At 40.5% G+C, this 17,321-nt stretch overlaps 1 pseudogene; it reads right to left on the reverse strand.

The window, feature by feature from the left end:
• Positions 1-11,601: 11,601 nt before the first annotated feature.
• LOC107525071 (eukaryotic translation initiation factor 3 subunit F pseudogene) overlaps positions 11,602-17,321 on the reverse strand; it is a 63,387-nt pseudogene continuing 57,667 nt past the window's right edge.

A 17,321-nucleotide genomic window follows, 5' to 3' on the forward strand; every position in this document is an offset into this window, starting at 1 on the left:
ATACAGTGAGCACCACAAATAGCAGATCCAACAGGTGAATATGCAGTAGGCACCAAAATCTGCAGAGCCAAACTCCACTTTTTCCTTTCATTTCTTTAACTTTATTTTGTATATAATCTCCACCCCCACCTTTTTTCAGATTTCACATAGTTTCTGCTTCTCTTTTTTCTTTTTTCTTTCATAGCCCTTATTTCTCTTTCCTTTCCTCTATTTTTTCATTTTCTTTACTTTTTAAATTTCTTTTCCATTTTCTCTTCTTATTCCATATATTATTTATTTATTATTATTACCTTTTAAAATTATTTCACACATATATATTTCTCCTCTTCTATTCTTATTTTTTTCTTTCATCTCTCCATCTTCTTTCCTTTCACATTCTCCTCCTTCATTTCCTTTTCTCTGCTCTAATTCTTTTGGTCTCTTGTATTATAGTATTCCCACTTATTTCCCTTTCTTCCTCTTCTCTTTTCTTATTCTTTTTTTGTTGGTGGTGGGTTGCTTAGGTTCATGTTATTAGTTTTTATTGTGTGTCTGCATTGTTTTCAAAATGGTACTGTTCTGTCTTGTCTCGTTCTATCAGCACCTATATAACAGCTGACATGACATGGTTGGGGTTGACCCTCATAGTCGGCCAGCCGGAAGAGCAAGCCCAACCAGATCCAATTACAATAGGATAGCCCACATAACTCACAGAAGGGGCATTTTTAGAGCACCAACCTCAGAATATCACGGAGACTACACCACCAGGTCCCACAAGACACCCACTACAGAAGGTCAGCCCATCAAGATTGGGAGTCATAGCAGATCTACCTAATAAAGAGATACAAGCAGGAAGAGGCAGCCTAAGTGAGGAGACAAAGAAACAAGCCCCAAATGAAAGAAGAAGAGAATTCTTTAGAAGAAGCAGCTAAATGAAATAGAGAAAAGCAATTTATCAGCTAGAATTCAGAGTAATGATTGTATGAATGCTCAACAGCATGAAAAAAAGACAGAAACTATGAAAACAACCAGTCAGAAATGAAGAATAACAGCAGAAAAAAAGAATACACAGGAAAAAAATAGCAGATTAAAGGAAGCAGAGGATCAAATCAGCCAATCAGAAGAGAAGGTAGAAAAAAAATCACTCAATCAGAGAACCAAAAATAAAAAAACAATTGAAAGACAGGAGGACAGATTAAGGGAACTTTGGGACAACATGAAACATAACAACATCCACACCCTAAGACTACCAAAAGGAGAGGAAAGTAAGCAAAGGATAGGGAACCCACTAGAAGAAACAATGGCAGAAAACTGTCACAAAGGTAAAAGGTAAAAGTCACAGAAGTTCTGGAAGCACAGAGAATCCCAAGCAAGAAGAACCCAAACAGGCCCATGCCAAGACACATCATAATTAAAATGGCAAAAATTCAAGACAAAGAGAGAATCTTTAAGGTTGCAAGAGAAAAGCAATTCATTACATACGAAGGAGCTCCTGTAAGGCTGTCAGCTGATTTCTCATCAGAAACTCTACAGGCCAGAAGGGAATGCGATGAAGTATTGAAGGTAATGCAAAACAAGGATCTGAAACCAAGACTATTCAACAAGGCTATCATTTAAAATTGAAGGTGAGCCCAGCTGGGCGTGGCTCAGCGGTTGAGCATCGACCTAGGATCCAGGCGATCAGGGTTCAATTCCCTGTCAGGGCACATGCCCGGATTGTGGGCTGCAGCCGATCAGTGACTCTCTCATCATTGATGTTTCTGTCTCTCTCTCTCTCCCCCTCCCTTCCTCTCTCTGAAATCAATAAAGATATATTAAAAAAAAAAAAATTTAAAAAAAATAAAATAAAATTGAAGGTGAAATAGAGATTCCCAGGATTTAAAAAAAGGCTAAAGGGGTTCATTACATTGATTGATTTATGAAGGTTGAACCATCCTTGTGCCCCTGGAATGAACCTCACTTATCGTAATGTATTATTTTTTTTGATGTACTGCTGTATTCAATTTGCTAGTATTTTGTTTAGGATTGTTACATCTGTATTCATCAGATATATTGGTCTGTAGTTTTCTTTCTTTGTGTTATCCTTCCAGGTTTTGGTATCAGGGTTATAGTGGCCTCGTAAAATGTATTAGGAAGTATTGCCTCTTCTTCAATTTTTTGGAAGAGTTTGACAAGGAGAGGTGTCAAATCTTCTTTGTACATTTGGTAGAATTCACTGATAAAGCCATCTGGTCCTGGACTTTTATTTTTTGGAAGTTTTTGATGGTTGTTTTAATTTCCTTGCTGCTGTACAGTCTATTTAGACTTTCCAGTTCTTCATAATTTAGTCTAGGAAGGTTATGTATTTCTAGGAACTTATCCATTTCTTCTAAGTTATCAAATTATAGAATTCTAGGTTATTGAATTCTAGTATTATAGAAAGAATCATAATATTCTAGTATGATCCTTTGTATATCTGTGATGTCTGTGGTGACTTCTCTCTCATTTGTGATTTTATTTATATGGGTCTTTTCCCTTTTTTCCTTAGTGAATCTAGTCAGGGGTTTGTCAGGTTTATAAATCTTTTCAGAGAACCAGCTCTTTGTTTTACTAATTTTTTGTATAGTCTTTTTGTTCTCTATTTCATTCAGTTCTGCTCTGTTTTTTATGATTTCTTTTCTTCTGCTGACTTTGGATTGCTTTTGTTTTTTCTAGTTCTTTAAGATGTGAGGTTGTTTACTTGGGATTTCTCTTGTTTCTTGAGATAGGCCTGTAATGATATAAACTTCACTCTTATTACTGCTTTTGCTGCATCCCAAAAGTTTTGATATGTTGTATTGTCATTCTCGCTTGCCTCTGTGTATCTTTTGATTTCATCTTTTATTTCTTCTTTGACCCAGTTATTTTTCATTAGTATGTTGTTTAATCTCCATGTACTTACGGGTTTCTTTACTTCCTTTTTGCAGTTGATTTCTAATTTCAAGACATTGTGGTAGGGAATATGCTTGGTATAATTTCAATCTTCTTGAATTTGTTTATGGTAGTTCTGTAACTCAACATATCGTTTATCCTTGAGAATGTTCCATGTGCACTGGAGAAGAATGTATAATCTGATGTTCTGGGATGAAAGGCTCTGAAATGTCAGTTATGTCCATTTTGCAAAGTGTTTCATTTAAGGCCCATCTTTCTTTATTGATTTTCTGTTTGATTAATCTGTCTGTGGAGTATTAAGGTCCCCAAATATGATTGTGTTTTGATCTGTTTCTCCCTTTAGTTTTGTGAGTAGTTGCTTTATATATTTCTGTGCTCCTTGGTTGGGTGCATAGATATTAAGAAGTGTTATGTTTCCTTGATGTAGCGTCCCCTTTATCATTATAAAGTGTCCATCTTTGTCTCTTGTTATCTTTATTGTGTTGAAATGTATTTTGTCAGATATAAGTATGGCTACACCTGCTTTTTGGTGGATGTTATTTGCTTGGGGAATCATTTTCCACCCTTTTACTTTAAATCTACCTTTGCCTTTGCAGCTTACATGTGTCTCTTGTAGGCAGCAAATAGTTGGGTTTTGTTTTTTGATCCACTCTGCTACTCTGTGCCTCTTTATTGGTGAATTCAGACCATTTACATTTAGGGTAATTATTGATATATGAGGATTTCCTATAGATATTTTATTTTTTGTAGCTCTGTGCCTCCATTGGTTCTTTTCCTTCGTACTTCTGTCTGTTGTTTTTGTTTGGTGGTATTTCATACTTCTTTCCTCTGTGTCCTCTTTTTTAAAGCTATGTGTCCTGGGTTGGGGATTTTTGTGTGTGGTTACCATTAGGTTTATAAAAAAATAAAGTTGCATATATACAATAGTTTTTTTTTTCTTTTGAGTGCATCTGATGTTCATCCTCCTTTGACAGTGCAGACCTTTATCCCCTCCCCCTTTTATGTTTTTGCTGTCACAAATTATCCCTGTTTATGCTGTAAGTTTTTTGATGATCTTACTCATAGTTTTGTGACCTTATGTTCTTTGTTTCAGGTAGAATAACTCTCTTGAGTATTTCCTGCAATGGAGGTTTTATGTTAATAAAATCTCTCAGCTTCGCTATGTCTGGGAACATCTTTATTTCTCCTTCATAATTAAAGGATAATTTTGCTGGATGTATTACTCATGGCTGGTAATTTCTCTCTTTCAGACGTTTGAATACTTAATTCCACTCTCTTCTGGCTTGTAGAGTTTCTGCTGAGAAGTTTGATGAAATTCTGATGGGTTTTCCTTTGTAGGTCACTTCTTTCTTTTCCCTGGGTGCTTTGAGAATTTTTTCTTTGTCATTAATTTTTAATAGTTTTAATCAATGTGGCTTGAAGAGGGCCTCTTTGGATTGAGGTAATGAGGTGTTCTGTTTGCTTCTTGGATTCGAGGATCTAGTTCTTTCCATAGGTTTGGGAAGTTCTCATCCACTATTTGTTTGAATAGACTCTCTGTTCCCTGTCCCCTCTCTTCTTCTTCAGGAATGCCTGTAATTCTAATATTGCTTTTTTCCGATGAAGCCAAGATAGCTCTTGTAGAGCTCTTTCATTTTTCTTTATGCTCAGGTCTCTGTCTTCTTCCCACTGCATCATTTCTAGATTCCTATCTTCAATATCTCTAATTTTCTCCTCCATCTGGTTGGCTCTGTTTTCTATGCTCAGTAGCTCATTCCTAATCTCCTTAATTGCATGCTTCATTTCCAAGATTTCTGATTGGTTCTTTTTAAAGTTTCAATCTCCTTGGTAAAGTACTTGTTTTGCTCATGGTTTGTTTTCTGAGTGCAATGAATTGCCTGTTTGTATTTTTTTGCATATCGTTATTTTCAAAATGACAATCTTGAAATCTCTGTCATTTCTGTCACATATTTCCATGTGTTCCAGGTTGCTTTCTGGGGCTTTTTCATGTTCTTTCTGATTATACTAGTTACAGTAGTTGTTCATGGTATTTGTTCCTCTCCTTTGTCTAGGCATAAATGTCCCTTCTGTAGGAGTATTCTCTGAAGAGATCTTTCTACTATTTTCCAGTAGATGGCACTGAATCGCAATAATTTTTTTTTTTACCTCTCTGATCTTCCAGTGTTTACCTCCATGGGTTCCTGTAAAACAGACCAGCTGCATGGCTTAGGGGTGGGATTTGTTTTGCCCTCATCATAATGGTGACACAGACCTTGGTCCCTCCCCAAGCAATGAACCTGGAGATTTTTCACAGAGGAAGCAGTAGTTCCACTGCAATTGTTCCTTGACCAAACACTGAGGGCAAAGGGAGGCAAGTTTTGGGAATTCAAGGGGTGGCAGAGCTCTGTGGCTCCTTTTCTTCTTTCTTTCTTTCTTTCTTTCTTTCTTTCTTTCTTTCTTTCTTTCTTTCTTTCTTTCTTTCTTTCTTTCTTTCTTTCTTTCTTCCTTCCTTCCTTCCTTCCTTCCTTCCTTCCTTCCTTCCTTCCTTCCTTCCTTCCTTTCTTTTTTTCTTTCTTCTTTCTTTCTTTCTTTCTTTTCCTTCCCTCCCTCCCTCCCTCCCTCCCTCTTTCTTTCTTTCTTTCTTTCTTTCTTTCTTTCTTTCTTTCTTTCTTTCTTTCTTTCTTTCTTTCTTTCTTTCTTTCTTTCTTTCTTTCTTTCTTTCTTTTAAAATATATCTTTATTGATTTCAGAGAGAGGAAGGGAGAGAAAGAGACAGAGATAGAAACATCAATGATGAGAGAGTCATTGATCGGCTGCAGCCCACAACCTGGGCATGTGCCCTGACCGGGAATCGAACCCCGATCTCCTGGATCCTAGGTCGACGCTCAACCGCTGAGCCACGCCCAGCTGGGCTGTGGTTCCTTTTCTATGTCATAAACACCCCTGCCTAACAGTGGGACATCCACTCTGCTCTTTCAGGCATCTGCTGACTCAGTCACTATTCACTCCTCTCACCTAGCTGGGCTGTCCCGCAAAGTTCTTTCTTCCTTCTGCTTGGCTGAAGGAAGCATTTGCTGCCACCAGCTTCCTCCCCTCTTGCGGCCAGGCTGTGAGCTCCAGGTTGCAGGGCTGCATCTGAGAGGCGTCTGGTCTTTCCTCTTTTCTTATCTCCCACTTATTCCTGGTTACTCACTCTTAGGTGTTTCAGTGTGTGGGTCTCTCAGGCCTGCCTCTTTGTTGAGTAGGGAATTCTTTATTGAATTAGTTGGTTAATTTGTTGAAATTTCAAGGGAAGAGGTCAAGGGGACCTCTCATGCCAACATTGCTTTGATGGTCACTCTCCATAACAGCATTTTTATACACCAACAATGAGCTCTCAGAAAGAGAAACTAATAAAACAATCCCATTTACCACTGCAAGAAAAAAAAAAAGATACCTTGGAATAACTTAAGGAGGTAAAAAATATGTGCTTAGAAAACTATAAGACATTGAAAAAAGAAATAGAGGATGACACAAACAAATGGAAGAATATACCGTGTTCATGGATTGGAAGAATTAATATCATTAAAACGCCCATACTACCCAAAGCAATCATAGATTCAATGCAATCACTATTAAAACACCAATGACATATTTCACAGATCTAGAACAAATACTCCAAAAATTTATATAGAACCTAAAAAAAAACCCCAATAGCCACAGAAATCTTGAGTAAGAAGAAGAACAAAGTTGGAGGTAGCGCAATACTGTATATCAAACTATGCTACAAAGCCATTGTAATCAATGCAGCCTGGTAATGACACAAGAACAGTCATATAGATCAGTAGAACAGAACAGAGAGCCTAGAAATAGACCCAAGCCATTATGCTCAGTTAATATTTGACAAAGGAGTTAAGAACATACAATAAAGAGAGTCTCTTCAATAAAGTGTTGAAAAAATAGGACAGCTAAATGAAAATGTTACCACCACTTTACACCATACGCAGAATAAACTCAAAATGGATAAAAGACTTAAATTTATGCATATATGCAAAACCCCTTGTTATAGGCAATAGTATGGTGAAGGACTGGGAGTGGCGGGAGTGTGGTGGAGGGGTCAATGGGGAAAATAAGGGGATATCTGTAATACTTTCAACAATAAAGATAAATTTTAAAAAAATCTGGCCAGCTGAGCATGGCTCAGTGGTTAAGCATTGACCTAAGATCCAGGAGATTGCGGTTCAATTCGTGGTCAGGGCACATGCCTGGACTGCCAGCTTGATCCCTAGCAGGGGGAGTGCCAATCAGTGACGACTCTCTCATCACTGATGTTTGTATGTCTCTCTCCCTCTCCCTTCCTCTCTCTGAAATCAATAAAGATATATATATTTTTTAAAATCTACAATCAGGAGTCTCCTCCATCTATTTTTCTCATATCAGACTTTTTATTTCAGAAGATTAAGGGGGTCCTCTCTCTCTGGTCATTATCAGGCCTCTCTCCAATTCCCCTCCCCATGGGTTCCTTAATAACCTGTGCAGAATGAGATGTCATCTGCTCCCTTCAGTCCTCTTAGTTTTCTGTAGCTGTTCATACAGCAAAGTCTCAATAAAACATCTTTTCCTTAAAAAAAAAAAAGAATTCTGCTTCTGGGTATGATGAACTAGAATATAACCACCCCACCCCCACCATTCCTCAGGAAACAACTGTAAAACCTCAACATGATACAAAAACACTTTAGTGAACAGAAGCTGACAGACTTCTGGGGGGAGTGCACATTTGCTCCCACTGAAAGGGTAATGAAGCTTCTTATCCACCCTGAAGCTGGGATACTGTGAACTAGTATAGATACATTTTTATAACTAACATCCATAGTTTACATTACTTTTTGTTATACATTCTATGGGTTTTGACAAATGTATGATATGTATATATTTCATAATAATAGAGAATAATTTTACAACCGTAAAAAGCCCCTATGGTCTACTTATTTGTTCTTCTTTCTCTCCCTTCCTCCTGGCAACCATCAATTTTTTACTGTCTCCATAGTCTCACTTTTTCCAAAATGTCATTTACTTGGAATCACAGATGTAGCCTTCTTAAATTGGTTTCTTTCACTTGGTAATATGCACCGAAGCTTCTTCCATGTCTGTCTATTGCTTGATAGCTCATTTCTTTTTAGCACTGAATACTATTTCATTGTCTAGAATCTAGATGTACCGCAGTTTATTCATTCACCTACTGAGGGATATTTCCAAGTTTGGACAATGGTGAATAAAACAGCTATACACATACACGTTCAGGTTCCTATGGACATGTTTTTCACTCCTTTGGGTAAATACCAAGAAGCACAATTGCTGGATCATATGTTAAGAGTCTAGTTTTGTAAGAAACTGCCAAACTGTCTTCCAAGGTGTCTGTCCCGTTTTGTACTCCTATAAGCAGTGAATGAGAGTTCCTGTTGTTCCACATCCTTGTCAGCATTTGGTGTTGTTCATATTTTGGATTTCAGCTATTCTACTAAGTGTGTAGTGATAACTCATTGTTTTAATTTGCAATTACCTAGTGACATATTATGTTGTGCATCTTTTCATGTGTTTATTCCCCATCTGTATATTGTCTTTGGTTAGGTATCTATTCATATCTTTGGCCCCTTATTGAGTTGTTTATTTTCTTATTGTTGAATTTTAAGCATTTGTGTATTTTGGGTACTGCTCCTATATCAGATATCTCTTTTGTAAATATTTTCTCCCAGAGTGTGGCTTGTCTTTTTATTCTCTTAATAGTGGCTTTCTCAAAGCAGAAGCTTTTAATTTTAATGAGGTCCAAATTACCAATTTTTTCTTTATGTATTGTGTTTTTGGTGTTGTATCTAAAAGTCATGACCAAACCCAAGGCCATCTGGATTTTCTCCTGTGTTATCCTCTAAGAGTTTTATATTTTTGCACTTTACATTTAGGTATATGATATATTTGATTTAATTTTTGCAAGGGGTGTGAGGTTTCCATGTAAAAGGCTGGAGATAAGTATTTTCCTTCCCCCAGATTGGCCAGATTCTGGTTAGTTGGTCAGTTCCCACTGAGAGAAGGCCTTATGAATGAATGAATAAATAAATGAATAAATAAATAAATAAATAAACAAATAAATAAATAAATAAATAAAATGCTCTGGGCTTATTTCAAAATGGTTACTCTTTCCCTCCCCCTGTTGGAAGCCCCAAGGGATTTATCTCTGATCTTCACTGTGATAACTTAGTAAGGCTCCTAGAGATAAAACTCATGCAAGTGTGTCCCTCTAATCTTGAGCCCTGGAGTTTTTAACTCTCAAAACTTGTCCACACTGGGTCTCCACTAAGTCATCATTTACATTTAAATTCTTCTTACCTGGGTACGGGTTCCAATGGCAATTTCTGCCTTTGGGCTTGTGCTCTAGTAAGATGTGATTCTCTGTATCAGTCTGTCTGCCTCCAATTTGGTAGTAGCAGTTTGCCTTGTGACTTCAATTCTCTGATGGACCTAAGAAGAGCTGTTGGTTTTCAGTTTGTTCAACCTTCTTGATATTGTGAGGATGGAGTAACAACTTCCAAACTCCTTATATGCCAGATCAGGACAATTTCTTTTTGACAAAGATGACAATATAATTAAATGTGGAACAGACAATCTTTTCAACAAATGGTTCTGAAACAATTGGCTATCTGCATGGAGAGAAAATCCTCAGTTCTTACCTCACACCATACACAAAAATTTACTTGAAATGGACCACAGACCAAAGTCTGAGTCCTGAAATGATTCAGGCATCTGAGGCACAGTGACCTCAAGAAAAAGAACATCTGGGAGCCTAGTAAGCAGCTGGTGTCCCTCATATTACACAACATGAGTGACTTTCTATAGTGTTAGCAGGCAGCCTAGCCTGTTAGCACTGGGGCCAGGGATTGGTGTAGCCTGGTATTTCTACCACAGGTTAGTTTCAGATACTTGTAGAATCAGCTGATTCTTAGGAGCAGCTCATATAAATCATCACTGTCAGGTTCTCAGTCCATACAGTGTCCATGCATCTCCTCTGGCAATCATGTTTTAAGCTAATCCTGACTGCAGTGATTTATCTAGGGATGTCCCTGTGCCCATTTCTGGCCAGGTGTGATGTAAGGGGAGGTCTTCTGGGGATAGGGAGAGAATTTTTTTCAATTACAATTTACATTCAATATTATTATGTATTAGTTTCAGATGTATTGCATAGTGATTAGAGAGAGGAAATTTTAAGAAACATTTTCTTGTTTATAAAAAGAGTTATGAGTGAAAGAAGAATTATTTTTCTTCCAGGCATGTTGCCATGTCACAATGTGAGGCCTGGACTTGCGGTCATTATCTTATGAACACAAGGTGAAGTAGCAAGAGCTCATGTGAAGGTTGGAGGAGTGGAAAGATTGAAATAATGGGGACCCCGATGACAGTATTGATCCACTGAATTAACCAACTCAAAACCAATACCCTCTAGATCTCTTGTTATGTTTACTAATATTGTTTTTTTTCACTCTTTTTTTAAGATAATTAAGTTGGGGTTTTCTTTTACTCATTTTCAAAAACATTTTAAAGTAATATATGAAGGAAGGATGGAAGGAAAAAAGGAAAGGAAAGGAAGGAAGGAAGGAAGGAAGGAAGGAAGGAAGGAAGGAAGGAAGGAAGGAAGGAAGAGAGGAAGGCAGGGAGGGAGAGAGGGAGGAGGGGAGGAAGGAAGGGTGGGTTCCTAAGCAGGAATATTTGTCTCACCTATAGGTAATGGTACAGACTATTGAAGGCAAATGTTTCAATCTAGTAATATGGGAAATAGAAAAATGCTGCCCACCTCACTAAGCTTTCATACCTCTCTCAGAGTTACATCTCCTATAGGAACTAGTATAAATTACTATAAATAAAATTAATATATTTTCAGAAGATTTTGCTTCTCAGTGGATCAACAGCCATTCATTGGCTGAATAGTCAGCACAAAGCCTATGTGCAGTATCAAAGGAAATCAAGAATTATTTCCTCTGAAAAAACTGTCAGAAAGCTCAAAATCATTTCCTGGTAAGAATCAAGGAACTCTGAGAGTCACAGTACTCTCACAGTTCATTAATGTGCTTCTATTTCTCAGAAGATTCTGAAACCCAGGTAAAAAGGCTTATTAAAATGTCATAGATCCAGAGAAATGGAAGGAACTTTGAATGTCACCCAATCCAACTTTCCATTTGAGGTTGAATGATTCCACAAGGCCACCTATTCTGGAAGCAAATTCTTGGTCTCTGCCTGCCAATCTGGTGCTCTTATTTATTTTGTCCACTACAAAAAAACCCCAAAACAAACAACAACATAAAACAACAACAACAAAAAAGCAAAATACACCCCCCCCCCAAATCAAAGCAAAAAGGCATGTTTGTACGCTTCCCTGCCTGTTTTTTGGACACATTCAAACCTGTATAGTTTGACCCAAAGTCATTAGTCCCAAAGTACTGGATGTGAATCGTACTTACTAACTCAGGTGTAACACTTTTTATATTTTTATAATCAAACAATTTCTGATTGGAGACCCTATTCCTCTTAAATGATCATGTACTCTCTATGCTTGAGCCCCTTCAGAGCCTAGACTCTTGCAGCCCCAAATGCTAAGTGTTTAGAACTCGAAGCAGGGTTCTTGAACACTTTGGGAGTTTGGTGAAACCTGTGGACCCCTTCTCAGAATATGGTTTTAAGTATAAAAGCAAAATGCATAAAATTCCAAAATAAGCCAAATACATAGAAATATATTTATCAAAATATTTAAGTTGTTACATAATACCTTTTAAAAAATAAGATTAGTGCCCAGCTGGTGTGGTTCAGTAGTTAAGTGTCAACCCATGCACCAAGAGGTCACCAGTTTGATTCCTGGTCAGGGCACATGCCTGGCTTTCAGGTTCCATCCCCAGCAGGGAGGTGTAGGAGGAAGCTGATCAATATATATATATTTTTTATTTTTTTTACAAAAGATAGGCTATGTTTATTTAGAGTCACAAGCAGCTGACTCACTCAGTGTGACTCAAACCACAGGAAACCATTTCCACTTCACTCCATTCTGAGTCCTAGCACTGGGGCTAGAATGGAAGGAGTGCTGCTGGGGCCAATTCACAGATTGACAAGTTTCTCATTCAGGGCAATCTGTGACTGGGTGAGATTGGCCAGGTGGGTCACGATCAGTAGGTCACTGATGTTGCTGTTGAGCATGGTCTGGAAGTCCTCCGAACGATCCTGGTTCGCCATAGTCATCAAGAAGCGGCCCACAGTATTGTCAGCGGACACCTTTCCAGACAGTACATTCTCCGCACACTGCAACACTGTGCTGAGGGCATCCTGGGTGCGAGCCAACGGCCCTGCTACCTGCTGCAAGTCACTTGAGAGTCCAAAGACCCGGTTGGTGCTAAAACAGGTCTTCGTGATCAGGTCAACTCCAGTGCATTCAGTGTCATGGTACTCGTATTTCACTGTCAGCGGTGTGAACATCGCCCCATGGTCCTCCCCGGACACCCACTGAAGTGCTGACATAGCCTTGATGTCCTGCGAGCATTCTGGAGGCCCGTCCGCAGTGGGGTGAGAGGGGCGGGGCTCCGCGGCTCAGTGCGCGCGGCTCAGCGGTGACCGGGACGCCGCGGCCCGTGGCATACCCGCGCAGGAGGAGCTCGTTTGGAGAGGCTTGCTGGGGCGATTCATACCTGTTCCTAGCAAATTCCACGTTAACAGCCACCTCATCTTCTGACTCGTGCGGCGCTAAAAAGCAACTGGTGACTTCAACGGAGTGCTGGTCAACGGTTCTCAGAAGAGCCTCGAGAACTCGGGCAGCAGCCTCGTCGCGTTGCTCGTAGCTGTCCGCGAGGAGGCCAAAATGACGGGGTGCAGCGGCCCGCGGGGCCGCCGGGGAAGGGGCCGGGAGAGCAGGACCACCAGCGACTGCGCGGGGCGGCCCGAGGCGGGGCTGCCCGGAGCCGGGGTCGCCGCCGCGGGGCTGGGAGGAGGCGGGGCCGCAGCGGGGCGGGGCGTGGCTGGGAGGAGGCGGGGCCGCAGCGGGGCGTGGCTGGGAGGAGGCGGGGCCGCAGCGGGGCGGGGCGTGGCTGGGAGGAGGCGGGGCCGCAGCGGGGCGTGGCTGGGAGGAGGCGGGGCCGCAGCGGGGCGGGGCGGGGCGTGGCTGGGAGGAGGCGGGGCCGCAGCGGGGCGGGGCGGGGCTGGGAGGAGGCGGGGCCGCAGCGGGCGGCCGGAGCGTCGCTCGCTGCCGCGGCCTGTGCTCCGGTGGGCAGAGAAGGAGCGCGGAGCGGAAGCAGCTGGTGGATACTGATGTTTCCCTTTCATCAATGTTTCTATCTCCCTCTCCCTCCCCCTTTCTCTTTCTTAAGTCAATAAAAACATAATTAAAAAAATAATAAAATCTAGCCACAGGTCTGATGACTACAATTTGCCGGAAGTGCAAATGATAATGGGAGCTATCTAATGTCTTGGGACATGACCACATCTGTGATTCCTACCGGTAACCTCTGTGGTCTACTGTAACATTCACAATTGAAGGAAGTGTTAAACTTAAGTTAGAGGTTATTGAAAATAAAGATACGATATTTCTGCCATTCGGCTTTATGGACTCTTTGAATTCTATCCACAAACACCCCACATAGTCCACGAACCCCAGATTAAGAAACTGTGTCTAAAGACTTTACTCTCTCTTTCTGCTGAATCATCTCTGCCCAAAGCCGTGAATGTGGCTGACTGAATAGGGGAAGACCTAAAAGGATGAGAGGAAGTTCTAGAAACAAACTCTGTACTGCCTCAGTTGGGAGAACAACCTCTCCGGTTCAACAGGGTGCTCATGGGACACCTTAACCCCCAAAGTGGAGGAGCCTCTGTTTCTTTGCTCCTGCCACCAGGCTAGAGAAACTTCCTCAGCAGGACCGACAGAGCTGCCGGCCGGGCGTGGCTCAGCGGCCGAGCATCGGCCTGGGATCCAGGAGGTGGCGGTTGGATCCCGTCAGGGCACATGCCGGGTTGCGGGCTCGATCCCCAGCGTGGGGCGTGCAGGGGGCAGCCGCTCAGTGGCTCTCTCTCTCATCATTGATGTTTCTATCTCTCTCTCTCGCTCTCCCTTCCTCTCTCTGGAATCAATGAAGACATATTAAAAAAAAAAAAAAAAAAGATTGACAGAGCTAAGCTTCTGGTTAAATGTGATGAATTAGTGACATACATGTATCTGTTTTTCCTTTCAGAATAAAAAATATATATATAAAACCACAGGGTTTATATATTTTGGTAGAGGAGACATCCATCAGGTGACGAAAAACAAACTTTATTAACAGTTGGGTTTGTAGAAGGATTACTAAAGAGACAACCAGTTCTTCCCACGGGACTTCTGAAAGGCTCAGAACCTGAAGACAAGGAAGTAAAAGGTGGAGTTCATTCCCCAAGCCCTAGAAATCAGATTCCTGTCCCACCCTCCACCCAGCCACCATCCTCACCACCCCCAAATGCTAAGAGACCAGAAGTGTATTCTTTGGAAAAGATAGAAAGCAGGGTGAGCTTAGGTTTGAACACAGGAATGTTTCATAAAATTCTTCAAATTGACTCCCTTCTTTCCTAATTTGTTTCAGAATATCAGCAATATGCCCTCTGACCTCTGGAAAGGTGAACAAGAGACCTAAGGGTTTTTCTAATACACTGAACATGCTGACATTTGGGAAATATCCAATGAAAAGCCACTTAGTCATTTAACAGGGGAGTTCCTGAGCCAACAAGCTCCATGACATAGAGAGAACTTCCAAAGAACTTCTTGAGTGCTTTGCTCTTATATATGAATGGGCAGGCAAGGAGCATGATAGCATCTGGGAAAAGTCTCCAACATGAGTTTTGCAAGGATTCAAATTTACCTCCCATATTTTTTTTCAAGAACAATATTCCCCTGCAAATCAAAAACAAAAATAAAGAAACACTACATGCAACCCAGGAAATGGGATTCAGCATAAGAGAACAGTAAGCAGTAAGGTAGTTTCTATGATGACAGCTCTGTCCCAGCCAGTATAGAGTGGAAAGGCAGAGTGAAGGGCTCCTGGAGGGAGATTTCCCAGGGAGTTGCATTGGGAAGGGCAGGAGGATTGGGACTGAGAGGTTAACTGGTTTATCTGACCATTTGGAAAATAATACTGAAATGTTTTTAATATCTTAGATGAAGCTTGTGGATCAAGTTAGGCTAAGTTTATAAAAAAGCAAAAAAAGTGATTACTCATTTCAGGAAAATTGTAAAAGTATAAGAAAGGAAAAGCAATCGCAGTGTACTGTATGGCTCAGCAGTAAACATTATTTAAAAGGTCCTAATAATGGTAACACAAACCATTAACATAACCGTCTCTTAAGATGTAACTGCGTGGAGGAAAGGTGCTGTATTATAGTGAAATACTCAGCTGTAGGAATCAGAAGTCAACAGAAAATGTTTAAAGTTGATGAAGTTAAAAAAACAGCAGAGTAGGTACATTGTTGAGAAATATAAATACTAGCTAAATACTAGAAGACAGAGCTAGAAGAAACTGAAGAGTTTACCCCTGGAGAGTTGGCAACAGGAGCTCCTCACTAGAGACATCATAGAGGAGCGAGCTGGCTATGCCAGGGGTAGGGGAGTGTGGTGTCTGTGAGGATGGCTCAGTGGGCACTCATGGCTGTGGCCACAGTTAGGCGGTTTCATGGCCCAGAGTTGGGAGAGTTTGACTGGAATAAGAGAATTGAGCAGAAGGAAAAGAGGAAATAAAAATAAAATGAAGGAGAAGAAGGATAGGTGTGGGGGACAGGGAGAAGAGTAGTAAAGCACTGAATAGAAAGATGAAAGTGAAATATAGTGTTACTAGACATTGAGTGTTTTATGGCTTTACTCTGAGAGGACAAGGAAGGTACTTTAAGAGTTTGTTTTTGTTATAGTACTAAGAACTCGCAAATCTCCCTCCATAGGAGTTTAACCTAGTATTCCTCCTGACAGAGGCAAGTGCAGACTGAAAAGTCAGAGAAACTGCAGAGTGAGGAGAAAATCTGCTGGGAATCAGAGTGATTTTCGGTGCAGACTTCATTTGTACAACCTCTCTGGTAGTGGGAGGTCTGAATAGAAACTAGGTATGTCTGACCTCTGGCGGGAGGAGGAGTGGGTATCACGAGCTGGCAATCACAGGCCAGGAGGCCAGTCCCAGCAGATCCCTGTGGGGTGCACAGTCTTGTCTTGAGTGAGTTCAGGTTGGGAGAGGAGTTCATGGGAGAGGAGTTAAGAAAATTTTCAGAAGATTAGTTCTCCCCATCTTTCACTTGAGTGCCCCTGACTCCTAAGAAAGAACTTCACGTTTTGTCCTAAGTTTATAAAACCTATTACATAGAGAAGAAGGTAAAATTATAGTCAACAAAAATCAAATAATCTTAACACAATATGTATCTAGCCTTGGAATATATTTTTATCACTGTAATAATCTGCTTATTCAAATGTGTTTGTATTTCCTGAGGATGTAGGTGATTGGGGAAGAGGGGTATGGCTCAGAGTTTAAATTTCCTGTTTCCCCACAGAGTAGAGGAAAAAAACAAAAGTAGATCATATAACGATTTGGAAATATTTGTTCCTGGAAAACTACCATATGTCCAGCTGCACAGTCTTTGTTCTCATTGTGGAGGTGGTCGGTGCTTCACATGATCAGTTTGCCTTCTCTTCTCAGTGCCTTAGAGGCACTGCTGACTGTCCTTGGGGAAATGAAGCAATGTGGGGGTTCAATGGCAGCAGCCATTATGTTATATTACGTATCATGCCCAAATGATCTGCAAGTTCAGCATTTATCTCTACACTTCATATATGAACAGAATGAAGTTCAGAGAAATCCAGCAACTCTCTTAAACTCATCTAGGCCATAGATAGCTCATCCAAGTACCTCCTTCCCCTTTAACCCTGTGCAGATATTTAGTGGAGAGGAAACTGCACAATTAACAAAACATAAAACAAGTTTAACCTCTGAGTTTCTTCTAGCATTGGGAAAGAGAAATAACCAGAAATCTTAGCCCTAATTTCCACATTTATCCTCTGAATGGGTTTGTGCAAACACCAGACCTTAAAATAGATCTTCTGATACGTAACAGCGAGGGGGTGGGGTTCCCAGGCCTTATAAAATAATACTCTTTTCTGTTCCAGGAAAGTTACATGTGTCATCTCCATCGAGATAGGAATTATTATGTTCATTTTATAAATAAGTAAATGATAAAATAAAGTAACTCCCCTAAGGTCACAGAGCTATGAGTAACTGAGCCTGGATTTGAAGCCAGGTATGTGGGAATCCAAGCGCTGGGCTTTTCTATTGAGTTCCAGTGTGCATATGTGCATGTGTGTTTTATATTTTCATGACTTGAGAAACATTCTTATGTCAAGTAAGAATATACTCCTCTGTGAGAATAACAGAAGATTAAAGAAAGTAAGATAACAA

This window comes from Miniopterus natalensis, chromosome 1, assembly GCF_054644295.1.
Source record: "Miniopterus natalensis isolate mMinNat1 chromosome 1, mMinNat1.hap1, whole genome shotgun sequence".
Lineage (NCBI taxonomy): Eukaryota > Metazoa > Chordata > Mammalia > Chiroptera > Miniopteridae > Miniopterus > Miniopterus natalensis.